The sequence below is a fragment of the Martes martes genome (assembly GCF_963455335.1).
Source record: "Martes martes genome assembly, chromosome: 8".
Taxonomy (NCBI): Eukaryota; Metazoa; Chordata; class Mammalia; order Carnivora; family Mustelidae; genus Martes; species Martes martes.
The window spans coordinates 27,085,905-27,113,102 of record NC_137895.1 but is presented as its reverse complement, the minus strand read 5'-3'; the positions used below and the strand labels follow the sequence as shown (position 1 = coordinate 27,113,102).

The window sequence follows — 27,198 nt, the reverse complement described above, 5'->3', positions numbered from 1 at the left end:
CCCCACCTCTACCCACCCTGGCAAAGGCTACAAAAACTTAGACTGACCTGGATAATACAAATATGGTGAAGGGATTCAGAACATATCATTGAAAAGAGTTTTCTCTTCTGAACTCTCCCCATCCGCATAAAAGCAGAGCATCCCAAAAGAATTAAACTGTTCTAAGTGCTCTTCTACCACTGGAGATCAGCACCGGGAAAAGAAATCACCTAAACAGACATTGTTGCTAAGCTATCATATCTATGTGTTCTTCTAAAGACCCATTTATCTTCCCTAAAAGTCACTTCTTGTCTCATAATTGCCCTTTTCCCCATCTTCTGCCCTTGTGATGATGTTATATAAGCCCCCAATTCTTACCATCTCCTTGAGTCACATTTATGTACATAGATGAATTTTAAAAATCTTTTTTTTTTCTGTTACTAATCTGTCTTTTGTCGGTTTAACTCATAGACCCCCAAACCCTGAACCAAGGAGGGTAGAGAAAAAGTTTTTCCACCACAATGCCTAGTTTGAAACCACCAAAAAATATTGTATAAGAATATTTAATGACATGGAAAAAATCCATTGTCTTATAAGTTTAAAAATGAGGTTAAAATAAATAAATAAATAAATAAATAAAAATTTTAAAAAATTAAAAAATTTAAAAAATTTAAAAATTAAAAATTAAAAAAAAACAACAAAAAATGAGGTTAAATGAATGTTCACTAAATTGTTAACAAGATTCCCTTGAGGAACAAGAGCAATTATAACTCTACTTTTTATTTTACTTCATACTATTTGAACCTGTAATAATAAATTTGTATTACTTTTAATATTGGAAAATATGCAAATATTTTTTCAAAAAATAATAATCTATGCATATGATTTGCAAAAGCCACATTATTTTTAAGATTCATCCATAAAAATCAGGATGAACTTAAAAATTAACCTTAGAAAAAAATATTCACTGCTGTTCAGCCAAATAAAATTTCAAAGAAATAGCCCACTTAATTCTTTGAATTAAGTGATAACTATAAAGCCAGTATCTTTCAATTATAAACATTATTTTATGAGAAAAGACATGGCATGGAAATATGTGTAGAATATACTAATTGGCAAAAAAAACAAGTCACAAAACAATAAATTATAGCATGACTCATTTGATAATTAAAATGTACATGAAATATATTTATGTTCAGAAAATAATCTGGAAGAATTTAACAAAAAAGTGGGTGGGATCACAGATGGCTTCCATTTCTATATATTTTTTAAAAAGATTTATTTATTGATTCTAGAAAGAGAGAGACCACACAAACGGGAGGGGCAAAGGAGAGGGAGAGAAATTCTTAAATAGAGTCGCCACTGAGCAGGGCCCATCATGCGGTTAGACCTCATGACTCCAAGATCATGACCTGAGCTGAAACCAAGAGTTAGACACTTAACCAATCGCACCACCCAGGCACCCCTGGTTTCCATTTCCATGTTTTTATGTCTTTTTTTTTTTTATCCTACAATGAACCTACATTGCATATGTAACTTTTAGAAAGAGAACTTGGGGTTTGGGGTTTTATTGGGGGTTTCCGTTTTGTTTAATGTAAATATTGACGGCTTTGACTGACACTTAGGGACTCTTCTTCATTCTTTGCAGTTTCACTGGAGGCTGCTTAGAGCACATGGAGAAAAGCGTCAATTTAAAGGTTTGATAGTCATGGCACAAAACACACTAGATTAGTAAGTGTACATCTTAATACAGAAGGCAAAGGCAACTTCTTAATCGCCATATAAAAGTTTTCTCTTTTTTTTTTTTAAGGTTTTATTTATTTACTTGACACAGAGAGAGAGCGTGCACAAGCACGGGGAACGGAAGGCAGAGGGAGAGGAAGAAGCAGGTTCCCCGCAGAGGAAGAACCCTGGGATCATGACCTGAGCTGAAGGGAGAGAGACTTAATCAACTGAGCCACCCAGGCGCCCCCATATAAAGTTTTCTTAATGGGTGTTATTTATTCATCATTCAGTGGCAGGTTGTCCCCACAGGTTGGTTCTACTCTGATGCTGCCTCTACAGGGTCCTGCACTCCTCAGAAACCTGATAACAAAATATCTTTGAGAATTCTTATTTGCAAACTTGCCAGCATACTGGAAATTAATGGAAAGGCAGATGAAATTTTTAATTCAGTCCATTACTTTGCAATAGCTGTAATCCAAAGATCTGTCTTCCTCAAAATATTAAAAATAGATTTACCATGTAATCCCACCATTCCACTTCTGGGTATGGACCCAAAAGAATCGAAAGCAGAGACTTGGACAGATATTTGTACATCCATGTCCTTGGTAGCATTTTTCACAACAGCCAAAAGGTAGAAGCAACTCAAATGCCCAGCCACGGATGAATGTATGTGGGATGAAAAATGTATTTCATACTGTGGGTCGTGGACAAAAGTGTTTGAAAGCATCTGTGTTAAAGCATATGTCCCGATACAGGAATTTGGGAAAAAAAGAATTATAAATTTACCATATCTCTATTAGTAACTAGCAAAACACGGTGGTATGCAAGCTCTTAGAGTTCCTACTTTACTACTTCCCTTTTCAGAAACATATTTCTTTCTGAATTTACTTCAACACCTCTACAATCTCCACAGGATTTCCACCTCTCTAGTCCCTTAGTGATAATTACATTTAGACCTACGCTGACCTAAAGTATACTTGAAATTTAAGGAGTAAAGGACATGTTTAGTCAATAAATAATAGATCTCTTAAGTATTTTATTCTACTTAACTAAACAAAGATTTTCATTATCCTTCTAACGCTTTCAATTTTCATGATTGGTTGTGGATATGCCTATGAAAATCTTATCTTTTCAATTTCTTAACCCTTGACAAAGGTTAAGAAGAGACCCCATGGGGACGATGTTGGAGGTCAGCCCAGGCTGCAGTGGACAGCCAACTGACATAGAGTGGAACGATGAACAATCATGTTAACAGATCTGATTTTCCAAGAGAAGCCAGAAATTTCTATTTTTATGTGAAATCTCCTGTTTTTAAATGTTGGCAACCAATTCAAAATAGCTTTAAGCACTTTAAAGGACAAATAAAATGTGTCTGTAAGCAGTCCAGCTTACGACCGCTTGGTCCAGAAGTCCACTAGAGAAGACTTAACAACTACTCTTTGAGCCTCCTAACTTCACCCCATTCTCACCTCCAGCCCTCCCTTACCCTGGAATTAACAGCTCTTTGATCTAATTTATTAGAGCACTTTTTATGTATCCTTATTGTTCTCATTACATTCTGTGAAAGTTATGCTATTGTTGTTTTGTTTTTACATACCCATCTGCCTTGCTAAAGATCACTATAATTTAATGTTGAACCCTGAGCTTGGTGCTTCGTTAGAATTTGAAGAAATCAGTTTGAGCTCCAGCTCTGACAGGACACAACTTTGGTTGAATCCTTTGACCTCTTCAGGTCAGTTTTCACATCTAAAATGTGATTTAATAATAATCATGGAGGGATGCCTGGGTGGCTCAGTTGGTTGGACAACTGCCTTCGGCTTAGGTCATGATTCCGGAATCCCGGGATCGAGTCCCGCATCGGGCTCCCAGCTCCATGGGGAGTCTGCTTCTCCCTCTGACCTTCTCCCCTCACATGCTCTCTCTCATTACCTCTCTCTCAAATAAATAAATAAAATCTTTAATAATAATAATAATAATCATGGATAAAACAGGGCTGCATTACTATCTATAGCACTGGAAATACAGTGAGATATCAGCAGTCCAACCTTCCTTGAAGCCCTTGGGAAGAATCCTTGAGTGTAGATAGAGTTTCAAAAAATAATTATGATAATAGGTGGGATATTGAGTGCTCACATGTGCCATGCACCTTCTAGATGCTTTATATGGTCCCCAAATCTTCATGACAACTCTGTAAGTTGTTTATCATTATTTACCTTAAAGTGGTAAAGAAAATAAGGCTTGGGGTGGTTGAATATTACTTCTACTAAGTGGCAGAACTGGAACTGAGATGTTCCACTCCAAAGCCACTATCTTGAGCACACCCCTAACTTGCAGCAGTGTAAAGTCTGAGAATGGGGTCTTTTCCTTTAATCTCTTTGGTCCCTAAGGCAATACAATGACTTACATTCTCATGTTCTCTATATTCTTTTTGTAGAGATGGATGTTTGCATTTGTTTAGGAGAAAAAAATCCATAGGTAGTGGCTGGGCTGGATGGATGGTTGACGGGGAGGACAGGGAAAGGGGTTGGCCAGAAATTGATTTTAAGCAGATTTCTCAAGGCGACAGAGTTTGAAAAATGTTTTCACCAAAGGGAAGGAAAGAGTCGAGCAGATGTGGAACAGGAGCTTGCTCGTGCCTCCTGGACCCCCATCCCCACCTATCCCAGCTGTGGACAGCATGACCACAAATGCTGTGTCACCAGCCAGGCAGGAACTGGAGCCAAGGTGACAACTGTCCTGGGAAAGGTGGAGACTGCTCAAACTTCTGGCAAGTCCTTTATCTTGGTGATGGTAAGTCTTTCCATTCATTGTAGAAAGGTCAATATAGGAATCTAATAGGCAGTCATCCGCTAATGAGGCTTTACTTTAACTAGCGCAGGTCTTACTCTGTTCTTACTTAAAGATTAATCCCTGATCAGTAGTTGGTGTTCTCTTGCATATTTTTAAAAAGATTTATTTATTTATTTTAGAGATACAGAGAGAGAGTGTGTGTGAGCAGGGGGAGGGGCAAAGGGAGGAGAAACAGACTTCCAACTGAGCACAGGGGTGGGGGTAGGTGGCTCCATCCCAGAACCTGAGATCATGACCTGAGCCAAAACCAAGAATTGGACACTTAACCAACCAAGCCACCCAGGAGACCCTCTCGTGAACATTTTAAAGGGCATTATTCCCAAAGGAGAGTGGGGAGCACCACTCTACACATAGTTTTCATCTCATTGCCATTATTAGTCCTTACCATTTATTTCTAAATAACTGTATAGAAGAAAAGGAAATAAAACACTCCCAGAGACCTTTACAAATTCAGATAAATTTGTCTGGGGCTTTTGGTTATTTAGTGTGTGAAGAGCTGTTTTCATAATCCAGAGCAGTGATATATGAATGCGATCGTACACCCACAGTAACCTGGGAAGGCTTTGGGCAGATGACCCAGCTGAGGAGAAGCCAACACTTGTATCCAAGCTTCTATTTGCTAAAGACAGAAATAGTTTGAAGAGGGAGGGTCCTGCGGGAACATTCTGAGCAATGCTAAGGAGATAAAAATGATAAGAGCAGTAGTAAACCAGGTTAAACCAGGTGAGAATAGCAGGTGGGGCTTCAAGGGGTGCCAGGGCCAAGAAGAAAGAATGTCCTCAGTCATAGGGCATGAGGTCAGAGGGACACCCTGGGGTAGCCTGTTGGCCAGCCCTCAGTGTCCCACGGAAAAAGCATGGGTTGCTCCAAGCCACTGAGAAGATCTGCCTCCCCTAGGGAGCAAATACTTGCCCAGTAGTCCATACAGTGACACACTTTTTTTTTTTTTTTTTTCATTTTTCCAGAAGGAGTGAACCTAGCAGTGCACTAACAACTTGAAACCCAGCCTAGCTGACTGGCATCATGGGAGTCAAGCAGCCTGATTGTGGAGGACATCCAACTCTGAACTGAGATTTCCTTGCTTCCCTCTGGTCAGTCCAACGTGATGCCCGTGTCTTACATCTCCCATGGGTAAAAAATAAAGAATATTTTGAAAAATCTGTTTCTGAGCATAAGTGTGCCAGCAATTAGGAGACAATCTGTTATTTTGGCTCACTTTATCCTCAAGATAATCCTGTCAGGGACATATTATTCCTTTTGCCTATAGATAAGAAAACCAAGGCATAAAGGGATTAAGTAATCTGCCCCAATATGTCAATATTTTTTTTTAAATCCTATATAGCTCTAGAATCCAGATGCTTAAACACTGAACTGCACTCTCTCAAGGAGATGATACATGGAAACTGTTTTGACAGCGCCTGTCATACAGAAATTCAATAAATATTGGCTACTATTATTCCCCTTTTCTATACAGACATTTATATTCTAGCTAAAAAGTATCAGCTAAGATTATTAGTTGACTAGAAATTATTTTAAATAACAGTTTATTAGGGGAGCTTATGTGGCTCAGTCGGTTAAGTGTCCGAATCGTGGTTTTCTCTCAGGTCATGCTCTCAGGGTTGTGGGGTTGAGTCCCACATTGGGCTCCCTACTCAATGGGGAGTCTGATTGAGATTCTCTCACTCCCTCTCCTTCTGTCCCTCCCCTGTGCATGCTTGCTCTCTCTCTCTCAAATAAATAAATCTTTAAAAAAAAAGTAACAGTTTATTGCCTGGAAACTTCTACTAGGGTTAGGTAATATCTATGGTAGCCAGTCACCGAGAAGGCCCCCAATGGTCCCTGCCTTCTAATGTTTACATCCTTGCCTTAAGTCTTCTTCCACACTGTATCAGGGTTGACCTACATGATCAATAATAATAATGAGGAAGTGAAGAATATCACTCCTGAGGCTAGGTTATAAAGGACATCGTAGCTCTTGAGTTTCTCTCTCTCTTAGATCCCTCAATCTGGGAAAGGTTACAGACCATGTCATGAGTAGCTCTACAAAGACACCCCATGGCAGAGAACTGAGGCCTTCTGCTTGTAGCCATTTTGAAAGTGGATCCTCCCCAGTCAAGCTTTCAGATGACAGCAACCCTGGCCAACATCACGACGGCAACTTCATGAGAGAACCTGAGCCAGAACCACGAGCTAAGCCTCTCCGGGTGTTTTGGCGGTCAGAAACTATGTGAGATAATAGTTATGTGAGATAATTATTGTTCAAAAGTACTACATTTGGGGTAATCGTTATACAGCAATACATAACTAATACATTATCTCCTCTAGAAACCTTTCACTGACCACCCCCCATCCCGCCTGGTGTTTTATACCCTCTCTACCTATTCCGAATCACAAGTTTTCATCTTAGCCTTCCCTTCTGGACGATGAGCTCAAGGACAGGGACTAATACTATCCTTGGTCTTTGAATTCCCAGGATCTAGCATAATGCTGTAATTGCTATGGACTTCAATAAGTATATATTATTGGACTGAACTATCTCCACTTACTATATGTCTTTTAAAAAAATGATCTGTAGTTCAAATTTTTCATGAATTCAGGTACTTCTTGCCATCTAAACAATTAGGCCTGCTTTTATTCAGCTAGTATTTGGTTATTAAAGTTAATTCTAAATTTGTACTATCCAGGATCATAGACATGTCTTTTTTATTTATGCAGCAGAATTGTACTAACTTTTAACAGAAGAGGTTAAGTAGTGTTTAAAGTAGCAAGATTCCTATGCTTTCAACACCATCGTGCCATTAGCCCAGAATATTTCTTTTTTTCAAGTGATATCAAGTACCTGGAAATAAAAACAGCCACCAATGGAAAAAGTAAAATAATTTCCTAGAAAATATTGTCTGAGTTGGAGATTAAATTGAGAGTTAGGACTAAACTGGAGGTTGAATTTTTTTTTTTTTTTTTTTTTTTTGACAGAGAGAGAGAACACAAGTAGGCAGAGAGGCAGGCAGAGGGTGAGGGGGAAGCAGGCTCCCCGCTGAGCAGAGTGCCCAATGCGGGGCTCAATCCCAGGACCCTGAGATCATGACCTGAGCCGAAGGCAGAGACTTAATCCACTGAGCCACCCAGGTGCCCCGAGGTTGAACTTCTTAATTCATATTAAATTCACAGACTAAAACTTTATTGTTATTAAAGATATCAGTTCATTTATGGTATATTCTGTACTCTGATCCTGTGGAAAGCAAATTCATCATTTTTTCTTAAAATATAATATAAAACTTGAGTGATCATAACATTTCTTATTTTGTACTTGTAAAATAAGAAATGCCTTAAAGACATATGAACTTCTTAAGTAAATGGAAAGCAGTCCATGTCAATGCATCCTCCATCATGGTCATTACCAAGAATTCACCACTTCTAGGAGGTTCTATGGTTAGGGAGCCAACAAAGGCCAACCTCATCATTTCAAAGTTGTCCTCTATCCTTGCTGCAAAATATGCTAAAATCCAACAAAGGAATGGATGGCACCCCTGTCAACATGTCTCCAAATGAAGAGAAGTTTCTCAGCTCTGAGTGATCTGAGGTTCATCTCTGTGCATTGACACAATACACATTCAAAGGTGTGTTTGGGAAGAAGGGGGCAGAAGATGGGGATCTTGGCACAGAACAGTAACTCACAATGATGAAGTTGTAGAACCCTACACAAATAACATCCTCAGGTTTATATCCTGTTGTAGTCTGGCTTAGAGGAAATATTTAAAATAAAACAGATGAGTATTCAACATCAATGCAGTAAGTTCAAGAAGGAAGAGTGAGAATAGAAACTATCTATTGTACTATCTCATTGTAAACAGCTTGGAAACTGAGGACTGAGGACTGGAGCTATCTAACCTTCCTCCTCCCCCGAACACACACACATACACACACACACACACACACATACACACACACACCTCTTACATTTTTTTTTTTGAGAGGTGGGGCAGAGGGAGAGAGAAAATCTTAAGGAGGCTCCACCTCCACACCCTGTGTAGAGCCTGACACAGGGCTTGATCTCACAACACTGAGATGATGAACTGAGCTGAAATCAAGAGTTGGCTGCTTAACCAACTGAGCCACCCAGGCGCCCCACACACCCCTTAGTTTCCACAATACATTAACAGACTTTTAATTCTGTTACTCCATCGTCTTCATTATCATGCTTTACTAATCCAGGAGATTCTTGTCCAGGAAGATAACTTGACTGTTCATTATAGGAACTTCCCCAAAAGACCCTTCACTTCTTCAATAAGAAGCACCAACAGGTAGTTAACACCCTAAAGATCTTCAAATCCCTCAACTCAAAATCTTTGTCACGCTGTTTATAATCCTAAACTGTCGCATTATTATCCTTACCCAACCAAGCCCCCTCACTGGAAGACAACTTTAAATCAAACTTTCAATTTGCAATAAAATCTAACCTTGCCTTTTCCCCTAGGAGACATTACTGAAACTCTGTCTGGGTGGTCATCTGTCTTACCACAGTAAACAGCTTTGTCATGTCAACAGATTGTGTCAGTGCTATTTGGAGAGCCAGCACTTGACAAGAGCTTAGTATGGGTCTAGCAATAAACTAAAAGAGTTGGAGACTAATATATGGTCTTTCTGCCAATCCCAGCATTTGCCACAGTATATTCTGAGAGATGTTAAGAGATACTACTTTTGTTTAAAAGAAAAATGTTTCTGTGGCCAAACAATTTGAGAACTGCTGAGTTAAGGGTAAAATCCATTATTTCTTTACTGCAGGACTTCTCAGGGCCTTTAGTGTACCACTCAGTACCAAAAACATCCAAGAGGGAGTTATTAATATACAGCCAAAACATATTTAAATGATTTCTCCTAAAGCAGCTCGCTAAATTCTCACTGGATACCATAGGGGTGATGGATAATTTTATCTAACCTTTCACCCTGCCTTTATCCACAGACCATTACAAGACAATATGGCCAGAAAGTAAAATAAATGACTACAGCTGTCTTAGGGCTCAGCATCAGCTTCAGGATGATTTCAGGGCTGTCTTGAGTTGTGTAATGAAGATGATGAAGGAAATGGATCAGCCTGAGTCCCACCAGCCTGAAGTCTCCATGTCCTGAGCCATGCTTTGGTGATTCCAGCCCTCCCCGTGAAACAGAATGCTAGCTGTCCAACATCCTGCTGGGAGTTCCTCAAGGCTTGCCCACACTTACGAGTGCCAGACATCAACTGGCTAAATCTTCCAAGTTGGCGATCCTTGCTTAAAGGAAGTCTCCCCTGGCACAGACTCCTTAAAGGGAGGAGGCACCTGGCATATTCTGCCTCACTAACAGCTAAAATCCTTGGGCTGGTATCTTTATTTTGCTGTGCCTTTTACTGAGATCTCCACTGAAAGGACATTCTTTAAGTCAGCACGTTCAGCTCTGACTTCCTTAATTTGGGTTGAGGAGAGGAAACTGATGGACCCTTACTGTGCATTTTCTATGTGCCTGTCACGACATATGGCCCTTTACAGTCTTCAACTCATGTAAGTGACACAACCACAAAAAATGACGAGTGCCTATTTATATCACATTTATATCACAAAACTGTCATAACTGTTTTGCTTATTTTCAGTCACAGTGCTCACAGCAACCGCGGGTGGTAGACAGTTATTACCCCCACTTTCTAGGTGAGGAAACTGAGGGGTTAAAGGTGAAGCAGTTTGGGGCACCTGGGTGGCTCAGTGGGTTAAAGCCTCTGCCTTTGGCTCAGGTCATAATCTCAGGGTCCTGGGATCGAGCCCCGCATCGGGCTCTCTGCTCAGTGGGGAGCCTGCTTCCCCCTCTCTCTGCCTGCTTCTCTGCCATTTGTGATCTCTCTGTGTCAAATAAATAAATAAAATCTTTAAAAAAAAAAAAAAGAGGTGAAGCAGTTTGTCTAAGATCACACAGGGGGTCAGTGGCAGGGCTGGAGGTGAACACAGTCCATATATCTGACCACACTACCATGATCCTCCATCTTCCATACCTGCCCTACTAGATGAGAAAACCAAAGCTCAAAGAAGTTAAGTGTCTCACTCAAAAGCACACAGAAAGGGGCAGAACTGAGACCAGAATCCCCGTCTGCCTATAAGTCCTTGTTTTCTCTCTAAACCAACAGTTCTTAAAGCATGGTGCCCAGACCAGCACATCAGTGTCAGTTGAGAATCTGTAGAAATGCAAGTTCTTGGGCCCCACCCCAGACCCACTGAATCGGAAACTCTGCTGGGGGGCCCAACAATCTCTGTTATAGGAAGACCTCCAGCTGATGGCAATGCAGACTGTGGTTTGGGAAGCCCTGCTTTGCACCGTGCTACCTTCTATAGAGCACTGAAGCTTGAGATCACCTTCAAGGGCTGGAAGGACTATGCTGTCCAGGGGTTAGAGGCTCTGAGAAGTGAAGAGAACCAGCAGGTACCACTAACTGCCTTGCTAGGAGAGAACTTGGATTAGAGCCAGCATATTTCATTGGCTTGTCAATAGCCAGGCCCGTGGTTACTCTTTTTCCCCTTAACTATTCAAGGGGCAGAAAAAGAATAGTCTGTGGTCCAGTCTGTGGTCAAGAGGAAGACAGGTCCTCTCCTTGGCCATCCTTGACCCTGCCATTGACTTCTCAGATACAGACTCTCAATGCATTTCAGTTCAATGTTTTGCCACTTTTGCCTGCCTGCTCTGTCTGTTCCTACTTGCAACCCTTCTTGTCCTTAAGCTCCTTCCTCTTTGGGAGGAAATACTTCTGTGGCAACACGGTCAGCTGATGTGCTGCCCTCCTTGTTGGCACCAGTGCAATGAAAAAATTCTTGTAATTCTTGAAGCCCTCCCTTCTGATGATGAAAGGGAAGGATGGGAGCCCCCCACTGCACAGCTGGGCCCAGGGTGGGCGCTAGGGGAGGGAAATATAAGGAGAAAAAAAAAAAGAAAGAAAAAGAAGTAAAGAAAAATTCTTACAATTCTGAAATCAAACTTTTTTTTTCCCTTTTTTTGCTACAAGGGTCAATTCAGTAGCTACACATTCATGCTTTCCTCACCCACTGCGTCTTTGAAATATTTAAGATCCCAGCTTTCCTCTGAATCAAGCTGTTGTCAGGAGGTTCGGTGTATGTACAGGAGACAGCAATAAATTGATGTTTACAGAGAACAAAAGGAAGTTAAGGAATCTTTGATGGCTCAGGGTGGGAGCCTGAAAGGCCTTTGACGTAAGACAAGGAATTTGTGGCCAACAGACCACAGGGGAAAGGGAGAGAGTCACAGGTATGAGAGGAGAAGCTAAGCTAGGTCAGAGGTGCTGATGTGCAGTCGGGGATCAAATACTTTTAAAAAGCATTGTCCATCCTTAACACAAGATAATGTGAGCTCACTGAGTTTCTTTAGGCCACACATCCCAGGGCAAGGTCAACATGGACTGTTCTATTTTGGTTTCCAGGCTGAGGGTGGGGGTCTTCTGTGGGACAACATGTACACTGACTACAGTTGCAAGGAGGAGAGTGTGCAAGAGCGAACCATCTCTGTTCTTGCCTCCTGATGGTTTCCGGGGATCTATCAGTCTGTTGGCTTGTTTTGTGCTTGATCTGGAATCTTGGTTTTTATTGGCCCACACTGAAACCAGTTAGTACCAGAAAGGGCACCACAGTAAGAATCAGTAAGCCTGACCTGATTCATTAAAAAAAAAAAAAAAAGTAAGTGCAGTGTTGAGCATGGACATTAGACTCGGGGAGAACATTCCCCAGCTGTGAGTCTCCAGATCCCGGTGTGTTGTCTTGAGGGTTAAATGAGAATATGCATGTAACTGTGGCTGACTGTCAGCTAGGATTGTTCAATTTACACTCCCTGGGAGTTCAGTGGGGACCTGGCCCTGTGCTGGCAGGCCCCACGAGGTCCAGAGGGGCTCTCTTTGGGGGCAGGCCTGGTTTCCACCATCACCAGCCCCACCTCCCAACCTGGCCCAGTGCATCTGGATAAACTCTATAAGCCCCTAAACCTCCATATTTCCTCGTCTAAAGAAATACATGTTTTCCGGGGGGGTCGTGGGGAACAAGTGAAGGAGATCCCCTGAGAGTTTCAAACTAATACACCAGGCTAACAAAAGACAGCACCAAAATGTGTTATATGAGTAGAATACCTACTTTTTTAAACTTCTGATATTAATACTAGTTGAATTTTTCTGCTATGGTATAATAGAAGGAACCTCTGAATCAGGAATTAGGCCCTAATTTAGGTCCTGGTTCTGCAATTCTATCCCTTATTAGCTGTGCAACTTTGAGCCAGTCACTTAACTTCCCTGGGCCTCAGTTTCCTTATCTAAGAACTAGGCCAACGTTATCTACCCCACAAGTTGTTGAGGATAGGCAGAACGGCTTCTCCCTCTCCATCTGGAATGGCTGTACCCTTATCACCTAGAAACCACAATCTGGTTTCCTCTCACCACCCTAAGACTGCTGCCCACAAGTGTCCAGTTTGGTATGGGCATATTATAAGAATAGTAATTATAATGAAATTCATCATTTATTGGACACTTGATGCATGCTAAAGACTTTATGCATATCATAGCAAATAGTCCTCACAACTCTGCAAAGTAGAAATTACCCTTCTCAGCTTGGAGACAAGCCCACAGAGGTCATTCTGTGGAAGTCACAGAGCTAATAACCTGAGATTTTGGCCCACACCTGAGTCCACACACTTAATTACTGCTATTATCACTGCTCTCTTCTTTTGCATACTCCTTGAATAAAGAATGCAATCTATCTGGACTGAAGATCTCAAATCCTGACTCCTAAATCTTCATATTAAACCACATGGAAAATTTCTACCACGCAATTTAAATTATAATCTGCTTTCCCACCCTCCGGCCTCCAAAATAACTGCCATTATAAAAAAACCTGATGTAACATAATCTCAACCTTAAAAGTTATAAAAAGTCTCCATCATAAATGACAGATAATGTTTCTAGAATGAAATCTATTTTAGTTAGTTCTAAGGTTTTTGAAAATATTTGACGTATAATATGCAACACACAGACACACAGAGTCCTTAAAGTTTCCCCCACCCCCACCCCATAAAAGCCACAGAGAAAAATTTTCCCAGGACCCAAGCTCAGGATATTCCTGATACCAGATGCCTCCACAAGTTGGGCGGCTGTCAGTGGGACAGAGAAGCTGCCAAGCAGCCAGGCCATTTCCACTCCACATTTGGTATGAGGCCAGAGTGCTGTCTTTCAGCTTTTAGAAAGACCTCCCAGGGTGAGGTGGACCTAGCAATGACCATATGTGACCATCATGGCCTGCAGGGTGGAGAGAAAAGGTAAAAGCCTTTTAAATGGCCAAGATCTTATCTGAAAAAGCTGGAAAACTCTTTTTCCAATGCAAAAACAGAACCAGTCCAAACTAATCTTTACTTGAGGAGGCAGGGAGTCCAAGTTCAATGGTCCCGGTCATGGTAATCAGTTTCTGAGGAGGATCCTGTTCTTACACTATGAGCCTTATACAGCAGGCTCTGTCCTACAAGGTTGGTCACAGTATGTTTATCTTGCATTATTCCCAAGTGAATCCCAAGGAATGTTATGATCAGCTTGGTAAAACCCCATGCCACGGAGGCCCATGCATGGGCATGTCATGTGACACAGTGTTGATCTAGTACATTGAAAAAGGAATGTTGAAACAATATGAAAGGAGAGGCTTTTTAATGTCTTTTTAATGTCTTTTGCTTTACTAGATTTTACTTTTGTAGGCTTTTGTAGAAGGATATCGTTGGCCTCTAGTATGGCATGGGGGTCAAGGCAGTGGAAAGGGAAATGCCTAAAGTCATTGAGAGTCCCTAGTCCATTCATTCAGCAACTATTTAGGATGGGCCCACCACATATCAGGTAAGGTGCCATGTGCTATGGATACAAATGCCCAGGAAAGAGGCATCACTCATACCCTCTTGAAACTTGGTATCTAGTGGGGAGTCAGTCAACAATCAAGTAACTGCATACATCTATGAAAAACTGAAGCTGTGACAAATGCTAAGAAAGGGTGGTCATGGTCTTTTGAGAAGTTAAGAAAATCTGACTTAGAGAGATGAGTGAGGACTTTCCCGAGAAAGCAATGCTCCCACTGAGATCTAAAGGATGAGTAGGCATTAGCTAGACAAAACAAGAGGGTGAGAGGCAAAGTCTTGGCCAAGGGAATAGCAGATGCAAAGACTTTGTGTTGAGAGGGAGCCATCTTGGTGGGAAGACAGAAGAGATCTGACCTAAGTGTCACCAGAAAGGCCCACAGGTCCCTAAACACCTCTGCCCTCTGATGTCTAAATCCCACCATTAAGGCATGCTTCGGGTTAAGATTGTTTTCCTCTTCAAGGGCTCTTTCATGCTCAGAAGATTAAACTATTAAGGCAAATGAATGATTTTATCTGACCAGTTTTCTTCCTAACAGCACAGGTCATGGCCACAAGTCCTTGAGATTCGTTCAGGGGTTTGGACTGCTGGTGTTAAAATACACACACACACGCACACACTCACATATTTTATGACGCTCTGCTGGATGGTGCTAGCAATCAGGCATTTAGTGAGGGAGTTTCTATAAAACGAAAGGAAAAACAAAGATTGTTAGAAACCCAGTTTCTGAGTCCAGAGGGGCAGCCAGTCAAGATTTTTAGCCTTGAACTTGAAGCATCTTTAGAAGGTAGACTGAGGATGGCAGTGCCCAACTGATTAATTCTCCTGGTTTGGAGTCCGAATGCCTCTGCTGATGGTATCAGGTGCTCCAGGGAACTTTCTGAACAGCGCACACAGCAGATAGCATGAAAGTTGCCCAGACATAATCTGTTGTCATTTCTTTTTTAAGTTTCTATCAAGTCATCCAGCTTCAGCTTACAGGACTTCAGGAAAAGGGCAATCTTTTTTTTTCTTTATTTTAGTGTTTTTTTTTAAGAATTTTTTTTTTTTTAAGATTTTACTTATTTATTTGACATACAGAGAGAGATCATAAGTAGGCAGAGAGGCAGGCTGAGCAGAGAGCCCGATGCGGGGCTCGATCCCAGGACCCCGTGACCATGACCTGAGCCAAAGACAGAGGCTTAACCCACTGAGTCACCCAGGCACCCCTTCATTTTAGTTTTTATTTTAATTCCAGGAAAGGGCAGTCTTAATCCCAAATCAGAAGAGAGGAAAAAAACTAGAAACTTTAATTGGGAGAGTTGTAACCAGATAGTAGAGCAAATTAAAGAATTCAGGAATTAGTAAGGATTGGTAAAATATGCAAGACATTGGCAAAATATGCAAGAGCCCACAAGAGTACACTATAGTTTTTCACTGAAACAAAAAACCAAATTCTTTCTTTTTCTTTTTTTTTTTTTAAGATTTTATTTAGTTATTTGGCAGAGATCACAAGTAGGCAGAGAGGCAGGCAGAGAGAGAGGAGGAAGCAGGCTCCCTGCTGATCAGAGAGCCCGATGTGGGGCTCAATCCCAGGACCCTGGGATCATGACCTGAGCCGAAGGCAGAGGCTTTAACCCACTGAGCCACCCAGGCACCCCAACCAAATTCTTTCTATAGTCACTCCCATTTCTCTGTTTCAAAGATAATCAAAGAAAGACTAATTTGTTTGTGAAGTAAGTGTGGTCTCATTACTCTTGGCCTGATTATTTATATAAGTGCAACAAGAGCTTGCATAGGCCCAGATTTGAGTTTGCTGTGCTGGAACTTTTCATTAGAAATTCCAGATGGGACTTTTAAAAACCTCTCAAGGGGCACCTGGGTGGCTCAGTTGGTTAAGTGACTGCCTTCAGCTCAGGCCATGATCCTGGAGACTGAGTCCCACGTGAGGCTCCCGCTCAGCAGGGAGTCTGCTTTTCCCTCTGACCATTCCCCCCCTCGTGCTTTCTCTCTTTCATTCTCTCTCAAATAAATAAATACAATCTTTAAAAAAAAATAAAAATAAAAAATAAAAGCCTCTTAAGGCTAGGAAGCCAAGCCAAGAACTCACTATCATATTTTGCCTACAATACCTACTGATTCGGGTGGATTCCTCTCTATTCAGTAACCCCCAAATATTCTAGGATTCCTGGGTCTGCCAAGAAGTGACCTTCCTTTCTCACCTGTAAGGTGGGGAATGCTGTAAGCCAGATACAGGTCAGCTTTTCTAAGGGGAGGAGGAGCTTATAAGCACGGGCTCCTTAAAAAAACAACCTTAGTTCCTTAAAGCTGTTGGGTCTTATCTCATTTTAGGCACATCATTCTCAAATATGACATTCTAAGTCAAAGCCTTGTTAATATAACCATGTTTCTAATTGTGTCTTACTACAAGAACAGATTCTTATTGAACTTATGCAAATAACTACATTGTCATGAAAATAAGAATGCTAAGAGTTTCCACATTCTGGAGGGATCAAGTAGAGAGAAAAGATAAATGTTTCAATGCTGTTTACAAAAGTGTAATATTGCAAATTTCTAAGAATTTCACACAATTTCTGGAATATCTGTATTAGTCATATATATCCATACACATATACCTAAGACTTATCATCACTTCTTATTTAACAATGCTTCCCACATAATTTAACATACCAAATAATTATAATTAGCTTAGATCTCTCTCTTACAAAGTGAGACAGAATCCAGGAGTGCTCTGGGAAATTTCAAAGTTAGTTTGGAGTAAAAAAGACTCTACCCAGAATTTGATTTTGGAAAATTGTCAAAAATGTCAAAAAGTTTGAAACTTGACTACATAAGCTCAAAAGTCACTGCGAAACAATATTTAGTTATCCATTTAGCCAAAGTGATAATTAAAAGACTTCACAGGCAAATACAGAAAATTACATAGTTGTGTGTATATATATATGTGTGTGTGTATATATATATATATGAGAGAGTACTTGTGTGTGTATATACATATGAGAGTACTTGTGTGTGTGTGTATATATATAAATGGTTATATGTATATACACAAGTATTCTCATTATTAAAAGGTATATATATATACATTCACATACATATGAGATATACATATATACTTGTATATATATACATTCATATACATATGAGAATATACATATTATATGTATATATAATATATATTATGTATATATTCTCATTATTAAAGGTATATGTACCTTTTAATAATAAGAATACTTGATTTTCTTAAGTAACCAAAGACTGATAAAGACAACATGAAGCACAGGAAATTATTTTAGGACACAAAATCCTGATTGCCCAGGCAGATTACTTAAAATGTAAGGAAAAATTTTTTTACAGTGTTTTATTAAGAGCAGACCAATAATCTAAGAAAATTTTTTGGGGGGCGCCAGGGTGGCTCAGTGGGTTAGGCCGCTGCCTTCGGCTCAGGTCATGATCTCAGGGTCCTGGGATCGAGTCCTGCATCGGGCTCTCTGCTCAGCGGGGAGCCTGCTTCCCTCTCTCTCTCTCTGCCTGCCTCTCTGCCTACTTGTGATCTCTCTCTGTCAAATAAATAAATAAAATCTTTAAAAAAAAAAATTTTTTTAACAGAGAGAGAAAACCAAGTTCTAATTTTGTGTCAGTATACTAGTTAGTAATAAAAAGGCTAATTTTTTTAAAAACCCATATAAATAAATCCATCCAATCTTGGCAAGCTTTGAGCACCCACCAAAAAAATTCCTTTTCCAAGATTCCTTTTCCATAAACCTTCTAAAAATTTTTTTTATTCATTCAGCTTTTGTCCTACTCTGTCTTATTTCTAAGTCTGGAACAATTAGTCATTCTACTTCAGAACAAAATTTCTCTTTTTCCTTTAACAAAAACACATACTTCATACTTTCACTTATCAAAAACACATCTTACTTCCCTTGCATAGCCTTGCTTTTTTATTTACTTTTATTATTTCTAGTAGATTCATTTACACAACATAGATTTAGAATCTTTAACCATTAGTAACCCTAGTTTTCAGTGAAAACCAGGAATCAGGCAGTTGTGAACTAACTGTCACATACTATCATTCTGTAGCAAATTTATGAACACATCATTTCATAATTCTCTAGAGGTGTATCTTTCTCATACTTTAATTTTTCATGTTTATTAACAGACTCAAATATATTTAGTTTCTCTATCCTATAAAAAAACAAGATTCCAAAAGTAGATAAACTTATGTTTGGCAATTAACATTTCAATGTTTTATCTTTCTTGGAAATAATCTAGCTATTCAATGAATATCCATCATTTAACTGAGTATAGCGCTAAGATTTCAAGTTATCAGAAAGATTTTTGCAACTTTTTTTTTTTTTTTTTAATTCCAGCATAGGGGAATTCCAGCCACCTGGGTGGCTCAGGTGGTTGAGTGTCAGACTCTTGATTTGGGCTCAGGTCATGATCTCAGGGTTGTTAGATCAAGCCCCACGTCAGGCTCTGAACTCAGCCAGGAGTCTGCTTGAGATTCTCTCTCCCCCTCACCCTCTGCCTCTGCCCCATGATCCCCCTCATGCTCATGCTTTCTCTTTCTCAAATAAATTTAAAAATCTTCTTTAAAAATTCCAGTAGCATTAATATACAGTGTTATATTAGTTTCAGGAGTACAATATAGTGATTCAACACTTCCATACAATAACCTGTGCTCATCACAAGTCCCTCCTTAATCCCATCATCTGTTTCACCCTTCCCCCCACCCATCTCTCCTCTGGTGACCATCAGTTGGATCTCTATAGTTAAGAGTCTGTTTCTTGGTTTGTCTCTCTCAGTCCCTTTTTCCCTTCATTCATTTGTTTTGTTTCTTAAATTTCACAGATGAGTGAAATCATTGGTATTTGTTTCTCTCTGATTTATTTTACTTAGCATTATACTCTCTAGTACCATCCATGTCACTGCAAATGGAAGATTTCATTCCTTTTATGGCTGAATAATGTTCCATTGTATATGCATACGACATCCTCTTTATTCATTCATTCATCAATGGACACTTGGGCTACTTCCATAATGTAGTTATTATAAATAATGCTGCTATAATCATAAGGATGCATGTATCCCTTTGAATTAGTGTTTTTGTATTTTTATATTTTTTGGGTAAATACTCACAAGTGCAATTTCTGGATCGTTAGATAGTTCTATTTTTAATTTTTTGAGGAACCCATACTGCCTTCCAGAGTGGCTACACCAGTTTGCATTCCTACCAACAGTCCAAGAGGGTTCCTTTTTTTCCCCACATTATCACTTGTTTCTTGTATTTTTTATTTTAGCCACTCTGACAGGTGTGAGGTGATACCTCATTACGGTTTTGATCTGCATTTCCCTGATGATGAGTAATGTTGAGCATATTTTCATGTGTCTGTTAGCCATCTGGATGTCTTGCTTAGAGAAATGTCTGTTTATGTCTTCTGCTCATTTTTTAATTGGATTATTTGTTTTGGGGGTGTTGAGTTGTATCAGTTCTTCATATATTTTAGATACTAACCCTTTAACAGATATGTCATTTGCAAATATCTTCTTCCATTCAATAGGTTGCCTTTAGTTTTTTTTTTTTTATTGTTTCCTTTGCTATGCAGAAGCTTTATTTTGATGTAGTCCCAATAATTTATTTTTGCTTTTATTTCCCTTGCCTCAGGAGACATATCTAGAAAAATGTTGCTATGGCCAATGTTAGAGAAATTACTGCCTGTGCTCCCTGCTAGGATTGTTATGGGTTCAGGCCTCACATTTAGGTCGTTAACCCATTTTCAGCTTGTTTTTGTGTATGGTGTAAGAAAATAGTCCAGTTTCATTTTTTGCATGTAGCTGTCCAGTTTTCCCAACACCATTTGTTGAAGAGAGTGTCTTTTTCCCATTGAATGTTCTTTCCTGCTTTACCAAAGATTAATTGACCATATAATTGGGTTTTTTTCTTGGTTTTCTATTCTGTTCTATTGACCTATGATCTATTTGTCTATCTCTGTGCCAAGACCATAATGTTTTGATTAGTACAGTCTTGTAATATAACTTTAAGTCTGGGATTGTAATACCTCCAGTTTTGTTCTTTCCAAGATTGCTTTTGCTATTTGGGGTCTTTTGTGGTTCCATACAAATCTAATTTCTTGTTCTAGTTCTGTGAAAAATGCCATTGGTATTTTGATACAGATTACATTAAATCTGTAGATAGCTTTGAGTAGTACAGACATTTTAACATTTGTTCTCCCAATCCATGAGTATGGCATGTTCTTCCCTTCTTTGTGTCATCTTCAATTTCTTTCAACAGTGTTTTACAGTTTTCATAATACAAGTCTTTCTCCTCTTTGGTTCAGTTTATTCCCTGGTATCTGATTATTTTTGGTGCAATTATAAATGGGATTGTTTTCTTAATTTCTCTTTTTGCTGCTTCATTTTTAGTGTATAGAAATGCAACAGATTTCTGCACATTGATTTTGTATCCTGCAATTTTATTTAATTCATTTATCAGTCTAGTAATTTTTGGTGGAGTTTTCCAGGTTTTCTTTCTTTCTTTTTTTTTTTTTAAGATTTTATTTATTTACTTGACAGAGAGAGAGATCACAAGTAGGCAGAGAGGCAGGCAGGGCGGGGGGAGCAGGCTCCCCACTGAGCAGAGAGCCGGATGCGGGGATTGATCCCAGGACCCTGAGATCACGACCCGAGCCGAAGGCAGAGTATTAACCCACTGAGCCACCCAGGTGCCCCCAGGTTTCCTATATATAGTATCATGTCATCTGCAAATAGTGAAATTTTCACTTCTTCCTTATATTTTATTTCTTTTTCTTGTCTCATTGCTGTTGTTAGGATTTCCAGTATTCTGTTGAATAAAAGTGGTGAGAGTGTACATCCTTGTCTTGTTCCTGACATTTGGGAGAAAGTTCTGTTTTTCTCCATTGAGTATGATGTTCTCTGTGGGTTTTTCATATATGGCCTTTATTATATTGAGGTATGATCATTCTAAGCTTACTTTATTGAGGGTTTTTATCATGGATGGATTTGTACTTTGTCAAATGCTTTTTCACCATCTATTGATATGATAATACGGTTTTTATCCTTTCTTCTGTTAATGTGATATATCATGTTGATTGATTTGCAAATATGGAACCACCCTTGCAACCCAGGAATAAATTCCACTTGAGTGTGGTGAATGATTTTTTTTTTTTTTTAGATTTTTATTTATTTATTTGACAGAGATCACAATCAGGCAGAGAGGCAGGCAGAGAGAGAGGAAGGGAAGCAAGCTCCCCGCTGAGCAGAGAGCCCAACGTGGGGCTTGATCCCAGGACCCTGAGATCATGCCCTGAGCCGAAGGCAGAGGCCTTAACCCACTGAGCCACCCAGGTGCCCCAATGGTGAATGATTTTTTAAATGTATTGTTGGATTTGGTTTGCTAGTATTTTGCTGAGGATTTTTGCATCTCTGTCCATCAGAAATATTGGCCTGTAGTTGTCTTTATTTTGTGGTATCATTATCTGGTTCTGGTATCAGGGTGATACTGGCCTCAAAGAATGAATTTGGAAGGTTTCTTTTTTCTACTTTTTGGAATAGTTTGAGAAAAACAGGTATCAATTCCTCTTCAGATGTTTGGCAGAATTCACCTGTGAAGCCATCTGGTTCTGGACTTTTGTTTGTCTGGAGTGTTTTGATTACTGAGTCAATCTCTTTGCTGGTCATCAGTCTGCTCAGATTTTCTATTTTTTCTTGCTTCAGTTTTGGTAGGTTATATGTTTCTAGGAATTTATCCAGCTCTTCTAGGTTGTCTAATTTGTTGGTATATAGTTTTTCATAATATGCTCTTAAAACTGTTTGTACTTCTGCAGTTATTTCTCCTTTTCCCTTTGTGATTTTGTGTCAGTCTTTTCTCTCTCTCTCCCTCTTTTTGATGATTCTGGCTGGAGGTTTATCAACTCTGTTGATCTTTTCAAAGAACAAGCTCCTGTTTCATTGATCTGTTCTATGGTGTTTTAAGTTTCTATATCCTTTCTTTCTGCTCTCATCTTTATTATTTCCTTACTTCTGCTGGTTTAGGGTTTTGTTTGTTGTTCTTTTTCTAGCTCCTTTAGGTGTAAGGTTATGTTGTTTGAGATTTTCCTTGCTTCTTGAGGTAGGCCTGTATTGCTATAAACTTCCCTCTTACAACAGCTTTTGCTGCATTTCAAACGTCCTAGACCACTGTATTTCCATTTTCATTTTTCCATGTACTTTTCTATTTCTTTTTTGATTTTTGAATGACCCATTCATTCTTTAGTATTCTTTATTTAACCTCCATATATGTATGATCTTTCCAGATTTTTTCTTGTGGCTGATTTCTAGTTTCATAGCATTGTGGTCAGAAATGCAATGGTACGACTTTGATCTTTTTGAATTTGTTAAGGGTTGTTTTGTGGCCTAATATGTGATCTGTACTGGAGAATGTTTCTGTGTGCACTTGAAAAGAATGTGTAGGGGTGCCTGGGTGGCTTAGTCAGTTAAGCATACTGACTCTATTTTGGCTCAGGTCATGATCTCAGGGTACTGGGACTGTGCACTGGGTGGGGCTCCATGCTCAGTGGGGAGGCTGCTTGAGGATTCTCTCCCTCTTCCTCTGCCCTTCCCCCTCCCTTTCTCTGTCTCTCTCTCTCCCTCAAATAAATAAAATCTTTTTTTAAAAAAGAAAGAAATAAAAGAATGTGTAGTCTGTTATTTTTGGATGCAATGTTCTGAATATATCTGTTAAATCTGTTTTAGTGAGTCATTCAAAGATACTGCTCTCTTGTAGATTTTCTGTTTGATTTGCCCATCCATGTAAGTGGGGTGTTAAAGTCTCCTCTTATTATTGTATTACTATCAATTAGTTTCTTTATGTTTGTTATTAATATTTTATGATTTGGGTACTCCCATGTTGGGTGCATAAATACTTAAAATTGCTATGTCTTCTTGTTGGATTATCCCCTTTGTTATTATATAGTGTCCTTCTTTGTCTCTTTTTACAGTCTTTGTTTTAAAGTCTATTTTGTCCATTATAAGTATTGATACTCTAGTCTCTTTTGACATCCATTTGCATGATAAATGTTTCTCCATCCTCTCAGTTTCAATCTGCAGGTGAATTTAGGTCTGAAATGAGTATCTTACAGGCAGTATACAGATGGGTCTTGTTTCTTTATCCACTCTGTCATCCTTTATCTTTTTATTGGAGTGTTTAGTCCATTTACGTTCAAATTAATTATTGACAGATATGAATTTGTTACCATTTTGTTATTTGTTTTGTGGTTGTTTTTATAGCTTCCCTCTGATCCTTTCTTCTCTTGCCCTCTTTCATGGTTTGCTGGTTTTCTATAGTTTTATACTTGGATTCCTTTCTATTTATTCTTTGCATATCTATTAGTGGTTTTTGATTTGTCATTACCATTAGGTTTGTATATAACATCTTCAATTTTTGCAAATATTTTTAAGTAGACATAAAGCCTAATTATTGTTGAAAAGTTCATTTATAAACTTGTATCCCATTTACCTCTATTTAATTCACTTGTTCTTATAATTATGCTTGAATTGCTCATGAAAATTTCATGACACATAAAACAAAAGCTAGCCATCACCTTAAGCTATTTTTCTTGTTGGCATATCAGGTACATTTCCTAAAAATCATGGAAGCAAAGAACCTAAAAGTTAAATATTTGTTTTTTCCCTCCTTTATTTTTTTAATTGCCATGTTTGACATGCATTAAGCAATTTATTTTTATTGTACATTTTATTCTCCAGTTGAATTCATACTTCTATAATTTTAAATATATAATGAGATAATCAAAGCTTATTTTACCAGTAAATCTAGGTAGGAAAACAATGTATATCCACATTATAATTAATCCTGAGAATTCTGACGACATACCTATTTTATTTTACCAACAGTTTTTATAGTTGCTTTATTTACCAAAGAATATCCCAGATCACACAAATTAAACACACACACATCAGTTAGTTTACTTATTTCTGAGAGTTATGTAAGTGCCCACTTATCTCTAAACCAATTAGAGTAGAACTCATTTGAGGGATTTTATAAATTAATTTGATAATACCACCTGGAGATAGAAAATTATCACCTGTGTACAACATATACACATATATACACACATACATAAACATATAGACAAATACAGATTTTCTTTTAGCTTTCATTCTAAAATTTTGGTCATAAGTTCATAAAACATAATAATACAAACTCACTGGTTTATCTTCACTTTATATTTTTATCTGCATTGTGTTTCTAGCAACTAGGACAAATTAATGTTACCTGCATGCCAATATTTGTGGAGAAGACTTTTATATTTTTCTTTTACCCTGATATGTGATCTGATGGAGTCTATGTATTAAATTGTAGGCTAGCAACTGAGGAGACACCCAGCAGCTGTCTGGACATCTCCAGTGCACAATTTGAGTGGACAAAATATCTAGCTCTAGTTCCAAAGAGTTTTATTTTCTTTTCAGCCTTAGGTGGTTGCTTTTGGAGGTCCCTGAGTTTCCTGAGAGCCCCCAAGGGAGGGTAGGGGGCCTAAAAGTCAAGTGGCTGTAGGGAACTGAGAAGATAAAATGAAAGGGAAAAATCTGGTAGGGTCGAACAGAGGACTAGAAGAGGTAGGGATTGAAGGGGAACATAGAAAAGGATTCAAGAGAACTTGAGGGAATATCGAAGGTGCTAAGAGGAGGAAGGAGGAAAGACACAATGGAAAGGGACAGGCCTTAGAGGAGCCAGTTTGGGGAGATCTCAAGTTTTCCAAAGAGATCAATGGAGTTCTCAATTATCCTCAGCAAAATCACACCAACAAGAAAAGAAGCAGACAAGATCCCAGAGCCTATAATTAGTAGAGGTACAAGAAGGGGGCCTCAGTCAACTGAGGAGTTCCCACGGGAGAAGCAGAATCCAACAAAGAGAACAGAGAGACCTCACAGAGAGCCAAGAAGTAAAACTTCCAGGCCAGAGAGTGAGGGAATAATTTTCTCAGGAAAGAGAACCAGAGAGAAGAGACTTCCAGCTTAACAGGTACCTTTCAAAGTAGCCAGGGACTCTAACTCATCTTCTTACAAACAGAGAAATGTAGAACTCTAAGTCAGCTGCCAGAGTATACTCAGAATCTTAAGAATCAAAATCTGTCCTTACCAGCTTCAACAATGTCTGTCTGAAGCACTGGTTCCAGAGTCATACTCTCCCATAGATCCCCAATCTACTGGGCAGGAGGGAAGACAAAGGCTTCAAAGGTGCATTCTTAGGGTGCTAGGTGAGAAGTCCAGGGGCCCAATGATGAATCTTATCCCATCTGAGTTATGGCTCTATAACTGTTAAAGAAAAAAATATTCAGTGAGACCTGTTAAAAAAGGTAAGACAGACTTTATTCACGACCATCACGATAGGAACAGGGAATACTGTAATGGGATTTTGCAGTGGGGGAGAGAGACTGGGCTCAACTCCAAACAGAGCAGGGCAAGTGGGAATTTAAAGCCAAGGAGTAGAGTGGTGGTGGTGGGGGGGGTGTAGTGGATGAAAAATTATTAAGGAGAAATATCGAGCATAAGAGGGGTACTGGCTAAAACTACCTAATGGGATTCTTGCTGACAACAGGCTAGGATGATCAGACATCACCCAATGGATGATGGATCTGATCAGATCTTGAAGGTGATACAACAGCAAGGGTGAGTGGCTCTAGTTAAAAAGACTTATCAAGGATCTTGCTAAAACTAGATTTTACAAGGACATGCAGAAATGGGCCTAGGGGAAGGTCCAGGAGCCTAATTAAAGTTTGCACAAGCCAAGTATCTTTGTCAGTGAGTTTATTTTAAAGAGGAAAAAAATAATAAAAATGGGAGATGGCATCCCAGAGATAAAACTTCATATTTGTCTAAATTTAACTCAAGGCTATATCCATTAGAATTCATTAAAAGCCTGGCTCCCTGAAAACCATGTAACCTTCTGCCTTCAGAGAGCTTAATAAGGCTGCAGGGCAGTCTCAGAATTTGAGAGAAGTCCATGAAAGGAAACAATCCAACAGAAACAGGGAAGCATCACATTGTGAGGATGTCAATAACTCATCAAAATTTACCTAACTCTAGTCCCCTACCCTAAGTCACTTTTAGCAACTCAAGTATCCTTAAAGTTGCATAACTGAAGGAATACAGATTTCAGCATCCTTTTCCTAGGCTCTCTTATTACAGACGTGTCAAACCCATGACATATGATCAGGCAGGTAAATTATACTGACTTTTCAGTCACTGAAGCCCTGGTTCAAATCCTGACTCTTCAACTTAGCTATGTGACCACAGACAGGTTTTCTAATGGCACTAACCACTGTTTTCTCAACTGTAAGCCTGAAGTCATTGTTCTACCTAACCCACAAAGCCATTTTGAAGGTGGGATAAAACAACGCATCAAAGTGCCTAGCAAATTGCCTGTCACAGAGTTCGCACTTACAAAAATGGTTTAAGAGCTTAAGTAAGTGGGAGTAAATTAGAGAGGAGGACAAACAGAGCAAAGGATACTTACCTTCCTGCCAATTGTGAGCTCCAGCCCACGAGACTGGCCTTGTTACAGATGGAATCATTTCTTGCCAGAAAGTTCCCTGGGCTTGTTGAACTTGGCCTCGGGTACCCAGTGTTTTCAGGCTTGGCATGGTTTTCTCTAGCAAGATTTTCTCTTTTGGGGGAGAAAAAAAAAGCGATACAGTAATAAAGGGAAACTATATAGTAAG

The 27,198-nt window shown here is 39.3% G+C and overlaps 1 long non-coding RNA gene across 1 annotated transcript in view; it reads right to left on the bottom strand.

The window, feature by feature from the left end:
• The window catches only part of LOC308346873, a 217,283-nt gene extending 191,537 nt beyond the window's left edge, over positions 1 to 25,746 (bottom strand). The window contains exon 1 of the long non-coding RNA XR_013967206.1: positions 25,617 to 25,746. This is a non-coding gene — a long non-coding RNA (uncharacterized lncRNA). The remainder of the gene's footprint in view (positions 1 to 25,616) is intronic.
• Positions 25,747 to 27,198: the final 1,452 nt, after the last annotated feature.